General features: G+C 48.0%; 1 protein-coding gene across 9 annotated transcripts in view; it reads right to left on the reverse strand.

The window, feature by feature from the left end:
* ATXN1 (ataxin 1) overlaps window positions 1–13,861 on the reverse strand; it is a 282,751-nt gene that overhangs the window by 92,297 nt on the left and 176,593 nt on the right. For 7 of the 9 annotated variants that reach the window (XM_039910468.1, XM_029052530.2, XM_029052526.2 and 4 more), the window contains one exon: window positions 9,703–9,829. The gene's annotated coding sequence lies outside the window, so the exon portion shown is untranslated. Of the gene's footprint in view, window positions 1–6,544; window positions 6,919–9,702; window positions 9,830–11,636; window positions 11,712–13,861 lie in introns of those variants that run through there. The other 2 variants (XM_029052528.2, XR_005659564.1) reach the window with 2 other exon arrangements.

Raw genomic sequence — 13,861 nt, forward strand, 5'->3', positions numbered from 1 at the left:
GAAGTGCCTTCAATAAGACTTTGAAGATGGGCAGAGTCATTGTCTGTTGGAGATTAGGAGTGGAGTTGTGCCAGGTCACAGGTAAGACAAGGGTGGGAGGGGTTGGCGGTGAGCTAGACAACACTGAGGTACACTGAGAAGGTTGGCATTAGAGGAGTGAAGTGTGCGGGCTGGGTTGTAGTGGCAGAGTGTTGAGGTGACCGAGTGCTTTAAAGCCGATGGCAAGGAATTTTTGTTTGATGTGGAAATGGATGGGCAACCACTAGCGGTTCTTGAAGAATGGGGAAACACGGTCTGAACATTTCTGTAGAAAAATGATTCGGGTGCAAGAGCCAAGTATGGACTGGAGTGAGGAGAGATAGGAGGCAGGGAGGTCAGCAAGGAGGCTGATAGAGCAATCAAGGAGGGATAGGCGGATAAGTGCTTGGATTAACATGGTAGCAATTTGGATGGAGAGTAAAGGGTGGATTTTAGTGATTCGTGAAGGTCGAACGGCCAGGATTTAGTGATAGATTGAACATGTGGGTTGAATGAGAGAGAGGATTCAAGGATAACGCCGAGATAACACCACTCTCGGAATATTCCCAACATCTTTCTGGAGGCTTCCCACGTAAATGAGAAATAGCCCAAATGAACCATGTGATTTGGATGGCTTCAATTGCCTGCCTTTAGGCTCCAGCCCTCACTGTTTCCCGGAGAAAGGGCTCAGCATCCCTAAACCTTTGGGGTTCAAGGCCAGATTCATTCACACTTTAAGCCAGACTTCAAAACTACAGAGGGTTTGCAATGTTTCTCATAGTTGAGGGTATCCTCTCCCAGGATGCGGCCACCCAGACTCATGGCTCAAGCTGAGACCGCCTTCCTTTTCCCCATTTCTTTTTTTTAATGGTATCTGTTAAGCACATACTGGGTACCAGGCTCTGTACTAAGGACTGGCGTAGATACCAGGTTGTCAGGTTGGACACACTCCCTGTCCTGCATGGACCTCACAGTCTTAGTTCCCATTTTACAGATGAGGTAACAGAAGTGAAGTGACTTACCCAAAGTTACTCGGCCCACAAGTGATGGAGCTGGGATTAGAACCCAGGACCTTCTGATTCCCAAGCCTGTGCCCTATCCATTAGGTCATGCTGCTTCCTCAAAATCCATTAACATTTTCTCTTCGCAACTTGGACTTGATTCCCCCTTTCGCTGCACTCCCCTCTCTGTGTATTCTTAATTAAAAGCCACTACTCCTGGAGAGGAGAGGCAGAGAAGTCAGTGAAGAGGCTTCCCAAACTAATTCCTCATTTCCCTACCTCTCTCTTGTGCATCGCCTATGCACTATATTCTTTAAGCACTTGATATCCACCCCACCCTCAGCCCCACAGCACTTACGTTCATATCCATGATTTATTTTAATGTCTGCCTCCCCCCTCTAGACTGTAAGCTCTTTGTGGGCAGGGAACATGCCCACCAACTCTGTTGTATTGTACTCTTCCAAACGCTTAATACAACGCCCTGCACCCAGTAGGCATGGCCTCATGGATAGGGCACAGCCCTGCAAGTCAGAGGGCCTGGGGTCTACTGCCGGCTCCACTGCTTGTCTGCTGTGTGACCTTGGGCAAGTTATTTAACTTCTCTGGGCCTCCGTCACCTCATCTGCAAAATGGAGATTAAGACTGCAAGCCCCAGGCGGGACAGGGACTGTGTCCAACCTGACTAGGTTGTATCTAACTCGGCATTTAGTACAGTGCATGGAACACAGTGTGCTTGAACAACTTCCATTTTAAAAATACAAAAAAACCCCTAAAAACACGCAATTTTGCCATACAGTTTGGCTAGAACGCTATTAGGGAAAGACGGCCCCCATGCTTGACAGCGCCAGCCTGTTTGAGTTCGACAGGCCGTGGTGTTGGAAGAAACAGCTTATATCACGTGAAGGGGTACCATCTACGGTGCAAGTTTTCCTTCCCATGGAGTTTTTTGCTATACCCACCACCCCCACGATAGAGCGCGTCAGTCTTTTCGACGTGTGGCCACGTCGGTATCTCATCTTGTCCTCAAAACATCCGGAGGAGGCAGGGAGTGGCTCAGATTCTAATGCCAATTTTACTGATGAGGAATCTGAGGCCCAGAGAGGTTGTCACTTGCCCAGGGTCAAGCAGCAAGCCCGAGGCCGAAAAAAGACTAGAACCCCGGTGTCTTGACTTCCAGGTCAGTGTCCCCATTACATCCCACAGATGTAATGACCCATTTAGCGGCCAGCTAAGTGCCTCCCAGCCTGAAATTCACCAAGCGCAGGCAGACTTGCCCAAAGGAAAGAAGGGAAGGAAAAAGAACCAATCTGAGGAGTTCATCCCAGCCACCTTTAACCACCTCCATAGCCGTCTCTCTGAACTCATAGAAGAGGACAGTCTCGGGGCACGAAAGGCAAATCTTGACCACCGATAATGAACTGATGGCAGGTAGGGAGTTTCCCACACAGTTCTTGTTGGCGTATGTACGAGTGTGTGCGTAATTCCCCTACACTAGGGACTGGAAATTCAGCTCTCACCTTGTAGACCACAGAATGCAGTTTATAGCAGCACAACCCACTGCTTTCTAGGGGAGATCAAATTCCCCCATCTAGAGCAGCTTCTCTGAAGATAAAGAGGATACGGGATTTGCATGCAAAGGGCCATTCTTGTACTCCTAAAAGGCACAAGATGGGATCATTTCTCTCCATGGAAACATTTGCAAACCTCCATCACAGTAGACAATACCACTTCCCTTACTGTCTCTCAAGCCCCTTTTTTTGACTCATCTCTCCCCTTCAACCTGCATATTCAGTCAGTCACCAAATCCCGTCAGGTCTGCCTTCATGACAACACCATCATCTGTCCCTTCCTCCTCACCCAAACAGTCACAGCGCGGGTCCCAGTACGGGTCAAATCCCAAATCCCGGCCTCCTCACTGACCTCCCTGCCTCCAGTCTCTCCCCGTCTCCAGTCCACATTTCACTCTGCTGCATCGGGGGATTTTTGTAAAACAACACCCTGTGCGCATCTCCCCACTCCTCCAAAACCTCCAATGGGGGCTCATTCCTCTCTGCAGCAAGCAGAAACTCGACCATCGGCTTTAAGGCACCGTTGGCTCTCTCCCTCCTTCTTATCTCATCCCTTCCCCTGCTGCAGCCCAGCTCACGCATTTTGCTCCTCTCAAGCCAGTGTACTCACTGTGCCTCATTCCTGTCTCTCCCACCACTGACCTCTTGCTCACGCCCTCCAGGACTGGAACTCATTTCCTCTCCACATGCGAAAAACCACCACTCTCCCCATTTTCAAAGCCCTTCTAAAACTGCACCTCCTCCAGGAGGCCTTTCCTGACAAATCTCTCATCTCTCCATCCTCTATCTTCTCCCAACCGCCTTGTTACCACTTCCGGCCACCGACTCACTTGAGTACTTAGTCCCCGTGGCACTTTCGTATACACTTTTGTACTCTACTGCTTTCTCCTACATACATTTTGAGTCTCTGTCTCTCCCACCCCTAGACTGCAAGCTTCTTCAGAGAAGGGATCAAGTCTGTTAACTCTAATATTCTGTCCCACCGCTCTGCACAGAGTAAGCGCTCGAAAAACACCACTGACCGAGTCCTGGACTCTAATCTTTCCCACTCCCACTGCCCAGAGGCCAGTCAGCCCACTGCATTTGCTCCCATCTCTTGCTCCTTCACGCAACGTATCTCACCCTAATGCAAACCGTGCTTTTGTGGGAAAAGACCATTTCCAGGTGGATCTAACGTATTAAGGCTCCCCCTTCTGCTTTGGAAACGCACACGAGTGCCAACGGTGAGGAAACGATGAAACAGCTTCCGCTCTGAGCCCAACGGCTCAGGCTGCTGCAGACCTCTGAAATGAGAAAGGAGAAGGGGGGAGGAATCCCTGCTTTTTCCTAGCGGAGAAATAGGAATCGTCTGGGTAGGGCATCGTGTAGCCCCCAGGGCCCGGAGGGACTTAGCTCTGAGGAGGCGGACAGGAGAGCTGCCCAAGCGCTCTGCGGCTCTTTCACCACTTGGAGGACTAGAGTCACTTCGGGAATCCCTCTCTTGGCTGGCTGGCAACTCTCTCACCCTCTGCCAGCCAGATCCGGCTCCTACAAAGCGGAGAGACCTGCCTTCACAGTGACCCTACGAGGCGGACGGATCCCTCACACAGGAAGCTGAAACGCACACGTACATACACATATGCCCCCTCCATACCTCACCTACGAACCCCTGGCGAAGGGGATTGTGTTAACAGCTTTAAGTTCAGAGTGAGATGGTTCTACCGTTCCGGAAGAGGCCATAAGGGAAACCCGTTTTATGGCTATCTAAGCTTAAACCGTCCTCCAAGAATAAACCGACTGCCAGGATTTCAAGCTCCAAAGGGATAATGAAGCTCATGGCACTTTAACATCCAGAATGGGAAGAGCATGAACTTATTATGAACTCCTGACCATCCACTTTGAGGCACTCAATCAGCTCGCTCACCTACTTATCCTCGCTCCCCTCGCATTACAAACCAGCCTGCGCTTTTTGTTCCTCTTAAGCCGATATACTCATTGGGCTTCCTTCTCATTTCTTCCACCACTGACCTCTTGCTCTCCCTTCTGCCTCTAACTCCTTCCCCTTTCCTATTCACGAGAACACCGCTCCCCCCATCTTCAAGGCCTTTCCGAAATCACATCTCTTTCAGGAGGCCTTTGCAGATTAATCTTCCATCTCCCCAATTTAGGTCTCCCTCGACCTCCCACTTCAGCACTTCCTCTCACTCGGGATCTCACCTGAGTGAGAGTGTGGCCTAGTGGAAAGAGCGTGGGTCTGGGAGGCGGGGGAGGGGAGCGGGTACTAATCCCGGCTCTGCCACATGCCTGCTGTGATTTAAGTCACTTAATGATGCTGTGCCTCTATCTCCTCAACTGTAAAATGGGGAGAAAAATACCCGTTCTCCTTTTCCCCTAGGCTGTGAACCCTGTCTGGGATAAGGACTGTGACCCATCTGATTATTTCACAATCTACCCCAGTGCTTAGCACATAATAATAATTATTATATTGGTACTTGTTAAGCAATTACTATGTGCCAAGCACTGTTCTAAACACTGGGGAAGATACAAGGTAATCAGGTTGTCCCACGTGGGGCTCACAATCTTAATCCCCATTTTACAGATGAGGGAACTGGGGCACAGAGAAGTTGAGTGGCTTGCCCAAGGTCACAGAGCAGACAAGTGGAGGAGGCAGGATTAGAACCCACGTCCTCTGATTCCCCAAGCCTGTGCTCTTGCCACTAAGCCACACTGCTTAACAAATACCAGTCACCAATGCCACCTATAACATTTATGTCTTTTCACTGTATTGCTTCCTCCAACCTGTAATTTATTTTAGTGGCCATGTCCCTGCTAAGCTCCCTAAGGACAAGCTTCATGCCGACAAGGGCTAATTCTATCTGCCCGCAAGCACACGATGAAAACATTTCATCACCTGCTTGATCCCAGATGGGCTATCTCAGGGGCAGGCCCTGGGTTTGAGAAGTGACCATGAAAATAAGGGGTCACAGAGAGACTTTTGACCAGCTTTCTCCACCTCTTATTTAGGATTTCTTTGCCTGGGTCTCCCCATCTCACACACTTTCCCTCCTCCCAAGATCATCATCCAACCGTGCCTCGCTCTCAAACCTCCTGCCTCTGACGCCTCCCTCCCCAACAAAATCTACCCAGCCATGGATTTACCAGTACTTAAAGCCTCCTAAAATACTATCCTCTGAAAAGCCTTTCTGATGGATTCCCAGTACCTTAAATGGGCTAATTCAACAGTCACCCAGGGCACCCATACATTTTGAAGTTATCCTCAGCACTCGTGTACATAGTTGTATGATCTGTATATTCAATTATTTATTCAGCTATTTCATCATTTATCATTCATCATGTCCCTTTGACTATTTCAAAATTATGTTGTAAAATAGGGATTCGGTCGGTCAGTGTGCAGAGCACTGTATTTAAGCGCTTGGGAGAGTACAATAAAATGGAGTTGGTACACACAAAAAGGGTACAGTGCTCTAATATTCAGTACCCTTCTCTCTTCCCTATATTCTGGGGGCCCTGATTGGAACTATGTCTGCACTTGTCACAAAGTCAATATTTAACAAACATCACAATTATCATTATCTGTTCTTCCTCTTGCTACCACTTTTTGTAAGAATGTTTTGTCTGTCTGCCTCAACCATTAGAGATTGTCAGCTCCTTGAGGATACGGAATCCATGTCTTGTTTCTTATGTATTCTCCCAAGCCTCAGAACAGTGTACTCTGCACTCAGGAAGGGCTCGATAATTACAACGAATTGATTTTTGATTCCTTGCTCATCTGTAAAATGGGGATTCAGTACCTGTCTTCCCTCCTAAATAAGCTGTGAGCCTCATGTGGAACAGGGCCTGTGTCTGACCTGATGATCTTGTACTTTTCCCTGCATTTAAAACAGTACTTGACACACAGTAAGTGCTCAACAAATACTATTATTATTATTATTATTACCATTATCGAATAAACCCCTGGGAAGGGCGGGAGGAGAGACATTTATTCAAGCCTCCTCACCAAGTTCCACCCCTCACACATATCTACTTCCTGTGTCAGTTGGTACCACCCTATCTCCGATCTTTGGCTTTTCCTGGCATGGAACCAGAAAGCTCTGCAAGCTGTGGCAGGTTTGTGGGGAGGGAAGCGGGAAGTAGGAAAAGGACCCGCACTTAGACAAAGCCTGCAAGGACTTGGGAGGGTGAAAAATACTCTGTCCTCAGCGAGTCCGGATCTTCCTTCAGCCACTTGAAACTAACCCTGTCTTCAGTGCAAACAGAAATCCGTCGGTGAAACTGGATTTTCTTCTGCTGTCATGGCATTCCATGGAACTGGCTTTGGGGCAGAAACTGTACTGGAACAAGGGGAAAATATGATCTCAATGTCATAAAAACACACTCAGATTATGAAAAGCTAGTCATTTCCAAATTTCCAGAGAAAACTGGGAAGCCCCCAAGAAAAATGTAGTTTGGCAGTGAGAGACGGGAGTCTCAGCACTGGAGGAATTAATTTGAGTTGAACTTTTTTTCCTCTCTCTCTGGTTCCTTTACCCACTGAGTTTATGGACGGATTGCTTAATTACTTTGTCTACATTGTGGCACCTGATGGTCTATCCTACAGGTACTTCTTTGCAAACTCCATTAAATACCTGGGATTTGTGAACCCTGTGAAAACAAAGAGCAGGGGAAAGAAAAACAGACCGAAGGTGGTAGCTATCTCAAGACGGTCTGCGACGGAAAATTATTTTTCTGAACCCACGCTGAAATCACTCTCAAGAAAGGCACTTGTCTAACAATGGATCTGATTTTCTATCAGCTGTTTCTAGCCAGGACTTTTCAGTAAGATTATTTCAATATCATTAATAATATTTTAACTCATCTCCCTGGAAATAGTTCGTCTCTCCCAATACAGTGTAGGATCCTTGTGGGCAGGGAATGTGTCACCTTCTTTTTTCTGCACGACTGGTAAATTGTGGTATTTATTAAGGGCTTACTATGTACCAGGCACTATACTAAGTGTCTGGGGTGGGTACAAGCAAACTGGGTGAAGTGTATTGCACCAGGTGGGTGCTCAATAAAGGCTACTCTTGCATATCAATCAACTGTATTTGAGTACTTACTGTGTATAAGAGCACCATACTAAGCACTGGGAGAGTATAACAGAGTTGGTAGATACATTCTTTGCCCACGATGAGCTTAAAGTCTAGAAGGGGAGACGGACCTTAATATAAATACAGTTATGTATCTAAGTGCTGTGGGGCTGAGGAAGAGGTGAATAAAGTGTGCAAATCCAAATGGAAAGGCAACACAGAAGGGAGTGGGAGAAGAGGAAATGAGGGCTTAGTCAGGGAAGGCCTTTTGGAGATGTGCTTTTAATAAGGCTTTGGGAATGGGGAGAGTGATTGTCCACTGGAAATGAAGAGGGAGGGCATTCCAAGCCAGAGGCAAGATGTGGTCAACGGTGAGATGGATGAGATTGAGGCCCAGAGAGTAGGCTGACATTAGAGGAGTGAAATGTGTCGGCTGAGTGACTAGGAAATCAGTGAGGTAAGATAGGAGGGGGCGAGGTGACAGAGTGTTTTAAAGCCTGTGGTAAAGAGCATCCATCTGATGCTGAGGTGGATGGGCAACACTAGAGGTTTTTGAGGATTGAGGAAGCATGGACTGAACGGTCTGTAGAAAAACGGCAAGTTCCCTGCCCACGAGCTTACAGTCTAGAGGATTTGCCAGAGCTCAGCACATATTCCCAGAACCCAGTTCTCCATCTTAGGGCTTGGTCAAGGTTGACTTCTGCTCTCCAAAAGCTTCTTTGGCTCTCCCATCCCAATTCTGCTCCTGGAGCAGGTGGGCGCCTGACTTGTGCCAGGCTTGACGGCACAAATCCTGGGGTGGCCTCGGCCCCCCAGCTGTGCCCCAGAGGAAGTGAGCTTGCCAGGGGACTACCTTTTCCCATAAAACCCAGGTCAGAGCTCCCCTTTCTCCCCATCCCCACTCCATGCTGCCTACCCACAGCTCCTCCGACCTCCTGGCAGACCCTCTGAGCTACACTCTGGCTAAGGGCCTCCTGGCCCTGTGGCTGCCAGCTGTATTCTCCAGAGAGGCTCCCTCAGCGGAGCTGGCCACCCCAGGTTTTCCCAATTCTTTTTGGCACCACATCACCCTCGGGAAAGCAGGGGAAGATCCAGACTAATGATCTGCACTTCTCTCGAGGGGTGAAGCCCCAACATCGGGAAAACCGGACTACCCCCACGCATGAACACCCTAGAAGAAAGTCTTTGGTAAACGGCCGTCAAAGGATCTGCGTTCTCATCTCTGCTGTGGGACTTGGGCCAAGTCATGTTACTTCTCTGAGGCCTCAGTTCCCTCATCTGTAAAATAGGGACGGCACCCAACCTGATTGCCTTGTCTCTACCCCAGTCAGTCAGCAATCAATCATATTTATCAAGTGCTTACTTTGTGCAGAGCACTGTAATAAACGCTCGGGAGAGTATGCTATAACAGTTGGCAGACACGTTCCCTACGCGCAAAGAGCTTACAGTCTAGAGGGGGAGACAGACATTAATATAAATAACTACATTAAGGCTATGTGCCTATGTACCTGTGGGACTTAAAGAGGGGTGAATAATGAGTGCAAATTCAAGTGAAGGGGCCACGCAGCCCTTAGAACAGTGCTTGACACTTAGTAAGCATTTAACAAATGCCATTATCACAGGGGATTAGGGTATTTGCCCATGTTTCATTCTGAATAGGCCCCGACCTCTTTAAATTCCTTGAGACCCAGAAATCTTTCCTAGGTAGAAATCTTGGCAAGACGACCGTATCCCAGGACCAGATGCTCTGTGGAAAGAGGTGGTTCTAAAGTTGATAACTGTTCAAGTGCAACAGTTTGAAGGGTTTTGCAATCATCAGAGATAAACTATCACTAGATTCTCCCTTCTATTGCTTGTTTCCCCCCCCCAGCCAGGTTATAGACACTGCCCAGGTGGACGGTACACAAAGAGAAGAATTTCTCCTCCCTCCCCCAGCAAAAGAGATAGTAAATTGAAGGCCTGCCATCAAAGGCTCATTTGCAGGCCCTTCACAAGCCCGGATAATGCAAACCAAATGATTCCTGCAGACTTTTATGATTTGGAACTTACAACATTCACTGTGTTCTTTCTGGAGGAGTTGCACACGCTCTCTCGCTTCACCTGGGTTATTCAGGAGGGGCTTCTGTTGCTTCTAGATCCTGGTGCTTTTTCCCTTTCGCACGGAGGTGAGGAACTCCTACATCGAAGTCACAGGACATGGAAAGATTGAAGGCAGAAGAAAGAGAAAAGGGGAAAGGCGTCAAATTACTGGGATGGACTGAGCATATCTGGCTATCGTGGTGACTGAATCCGATATGTTTCAGTGTCCGTCTCCTCTTCACTCCCAGGTCTCCCCCTCTAGACTCTAAACTCGTTGTGGGAAGGAAACGTTTCTACCAACTCTGTTGTATTGTACTCGCCCAAGCACTTAGGCCTAATGGATAGAGCCCGGGAGCCAGAAGGACCTGGGTTCTAGTTCCGGCTCCGCCACTTGTCGGCTGTGTGACCTTGGACACTTCACTTCCCTGTGCCTCAGTGACCTCATCTGTAAAATGAGGATTAAGATTGTGAGCCCCATATGGAACACGGACTGTGACCAACCTGATTAGCTTGTATCTACCCCAGCGCTTAGAACAGTAAGCACTTAACAAATACCATTAAAAAAAATTAAGCGCTCAATATATGTCACTGATGATGTCGATCCCTGCCTGGCTTTGGCGTAACCTAGGGGACATTTCACCAGCCAGCCAATCGCCTAGTGGTTTTTTGTTTGTTCATTTGTTTTATGGTACTTAAGTGCTTAATATATGTCAAACACTGTTCTAAATGCGGGGTAGATACAAGTTAATTAGGTAGGACGGAATGGGGCCCCTCACGGGGCTCACGGTCTAAATAGGAAGGAGAACAGTTGAGGAAACTGAGGCAGGGAGAAGCTGGGGTCAATTCAGGGAGACCGCTGCTCTGTTTCCAGCATTGCCACTGGCTGCCCCCTCGGCAAAGGGACAGGTCATCTGACTCCTGGAAGCCTCTGTGTCTCCTCGGGGACAAGGGGGGAAAGAGCGGTCATCTTTGTCACTCCGCTCCCTACAAGTGTAGTTGAGAAGATCAAGCAGGTCATGTTTGCCGTGCCCTCCGGGGTAGAAAGGCAGTATGTCAAGGAGGAGAGTACTGTTACTGGTCACTCCTGTTATCTGACCCGACTGGAGCCAGAATGTAAAAAGCAGATTTGGCTTGACACCAACTGTAATTACTCTCTGAACATCCAAGTATCTTTGCATCAGTGGTGCTAAAGCTCATCTTATAGAGGAGGAAAAACAACCACGGAACTTTGAAACTAGAGAGGAGACGTAAAGGGAAAGGCAAGGAGGGAAGTGGAGGGTAAGCGCAGAGAGAAGAAATGAAGGAGAAGGGAAATGGGGAAGAAATAGAGAAGGGAAGAAATGGAGAAGGGGAAGAAATGCGGGGGGGTGGGGGCGGGGGATAGAGAAGAGAGAGGGGAAGAAAAGGAGGGGGGAAGAAAGGGGAGGAACGAACTTAGTACAGTGACTGGCGCATAGTAAGTGCTTAACAAACAGCAATTAAAACAAAAAAAGGAGAAGAGGAGAAACAGAGGGAGGAGAAATGGAGAGGGAGGAAAAGGAGAGATGGACAGAGAGGGATCAGAGGATGGGGTAAGGAGGAGGGAAAAGGGCGGGGAAGAGAGATAAGGAGAGGCAGGGAGGTAGAAGAAAAGAGAAGAGAAAAGACAGGCTAATAGGGGAGAGGAGAGAGGCAAATGAGGTGTGTGGTGATCTCGTTAGAGAGAATACACCTCATAACTATCTGCTATTGTTGAGTATACAGCGTTAAGTGCATTATATGGGTTTGTGCTGCTGTGAAATTTTCCACCTGGCTTCTCTCCAGATCCAGCCCCCTGAGAAGACAGCACTTCTACACACTGAAAAGTGGCACAGCAAAGCATGGCTAGAAGAGGCTCATGCCCTCATCACAAATATTTTCCACACCTGGGATTCTTGATCTTTCTCCTTTTCTTGAGCCAGAAATGGCTCTTTCCAGGCCAACACGATCAAGCTGTTTTGACTTGTGTGCCCTTGAGATGCACACCTGAGGTAGAGGAACTTCCATTAGTGGCTTTGGGGTTTAGGGACAACGAGAAACATGGAATTTTAAGTACTGAAGTAGATTCCCACCAGCCAGCCGCGGGGCATAGTCATACCTTGGATTTTCCTGCTTAGGAAGCCCCAGGCCGACACAGTCCGAGGTTTGTAGTCTTGGCCTCTGGGATTTGTTAACACTCGGAGATTTGTTCTCACCAAAATTTCGGGATTGAGTCACTCCTCAGAGGTCAGACTGTGCCTACGAACGCATCCCGTTATTTCTTCTCCATTCCCCACAGAAATCCACTTGATCAATAAATCGACACCTACTCTAGTAGTAACTGTAACGGTATTGACTGAGGGGCTACTTGGCGCACAGCACTGTACTGAACGCTTGGGAGACTACGGCAGAATTAGCAAGCCTGATTCCCTACTTTAAGGCGCTTACAATCTTGTGGGGGCAGCAGACGCCAGAATGAATTACAGAGAGTGGAAAGAACACGGGTCTGGGAGTCAGAAGACCTGGATTCTAATCCCAGCTCCACCACTTGGATGCCGTGTGACCTGGGGCAAGTCAATTCACTGTCCTGTATCTCAGTTTCCTCGTCTGTAAAATGAGGCTTAAATCCTGCTCCTTTCTATTTAGAGGATAAGCCCCAACTGGGACATGATCCGTCTCCAACCTGATTATCCTACATCTATCCCAGCATTCAGTACAGTGTTCCACACATAGTAAGTGCTTGATAAATGCCATTATAACAATAATTATTCTTTACCATGCTTCATTCCGAGTACTAGGCCCGGAGACCTTCTGATGTGAAATTTTAGGGCAATGTCATCATGCTCAATGGTATTTATTGAGTGCTTATTGTATGCTCGGTATTGTCAGTGCTTGGGAGAATACAACACGATAGAGTTGGAAGACCGATAAGGAGCTTACATATCATCAATGGTGGTTATTGAACACCTGAGAGGAAAGCACTAAGCAAGACACTAAGCACCAGGGAGGGTCCCAACAGGAACAAAACATAAAACACTATCCTCCGGGGACACACAATTTCCCCGAAGATAGGCACAAATTATTTACAAACTGTAGGAGCAGAAGGATAGAGAAGACAGTCACAAATTATTTATAAACTGTGGGAGCAGGAACCTCCTTTTCTAACTGGGAAGTAGAAGTTTCACGCTTTCTCCCAGGACCAAAGAGAAGTTGAAAACCCTTCTAGGAACCCTCTGCTTTGGAAACGCTTCTACGGCATGAGAAGGCTGTACTCAGCAGGGCCCGCAGCCAGGGCCTCCGCGCCGCTCCTCGCCAGGAGAAGGTTAAACACGATCGGGCCGGGCCGCCTGCCCGCCATCCCCACGGAAAGTCGATTCCAGTCTCAAACGTTCTCCGGAAACCAGAACCCCGCTCGCCCTCCTCCGAACCTGTGAGTCAACAACAACCGACTGAGATGCAGCGTGGCCTCGTGGCTTACGCCCGGCTCTGGGACCCAGAAGGACCTGAGTGCTAATCCCGGCTCTGCCACTTGTCTGCCGCGTGACCTTGGGAAAGTCGCTTCATTTCTCTGTGCCTCAGTTTCCTCCTCTTTAAAAATGGGGAGTAAGACTGCGAGCCCCACGTGGGACAGGGACTGTGTTCAACCTTGTATCTACCTTGCACTTAGTGCCTGGCATATAATAAACACTTAACACACAGCATTAAAAAAAACACCCCAAAAAACAACAGTTAGTGAACACTGCACTGGGGCACAGTCCTTGCTGAAAATGGTGGAGAAAGGTTAGAATTTAACTCAGATTGATTTACGTAATCTGAACAGGAACAGTAAGTTATAATTAGTCGTCCACATTTATTGGTAGCCTCCCTTGGCACTCACAACTGGATACAGAATTGACCATACAGTCCATTTATTTATTTTGACTACTTGTAAACATTTTTTATGTCTACCTTAGAATAAAAGCCTCTTGGGGGAAGGGAAGCGGTCTCCTGCCTCTGTTATATTTTCCCAAGCGCTTAGTAGAGTTCATGGCACCCAGAGGGTGCTTGATAATTACCTTTAATATTAAAAATCCAAGTTCTGCTTCAGCCAGGGGCATTAGCGGAGGGTCATTCATAAGAAAGAAGCTCCCAC

Source organism: Ornithorhynchus anatinus, chromosome X2, assembly GCF_004115215.2.
Source record: "Ornithorhynchus anatinus isolate Pmale09 chromosome X2, mOrnAna1.pri.v4, whole genome shotgun sequence".
In the NCBI taxonomy this organism is placed as follows: Eukaryota; Metazoa; Chordata; class Mammalia; order Monotremata; family Ornithorhynchidae; genus Ornithorhynchus; species Ornithorhynchus anatinus.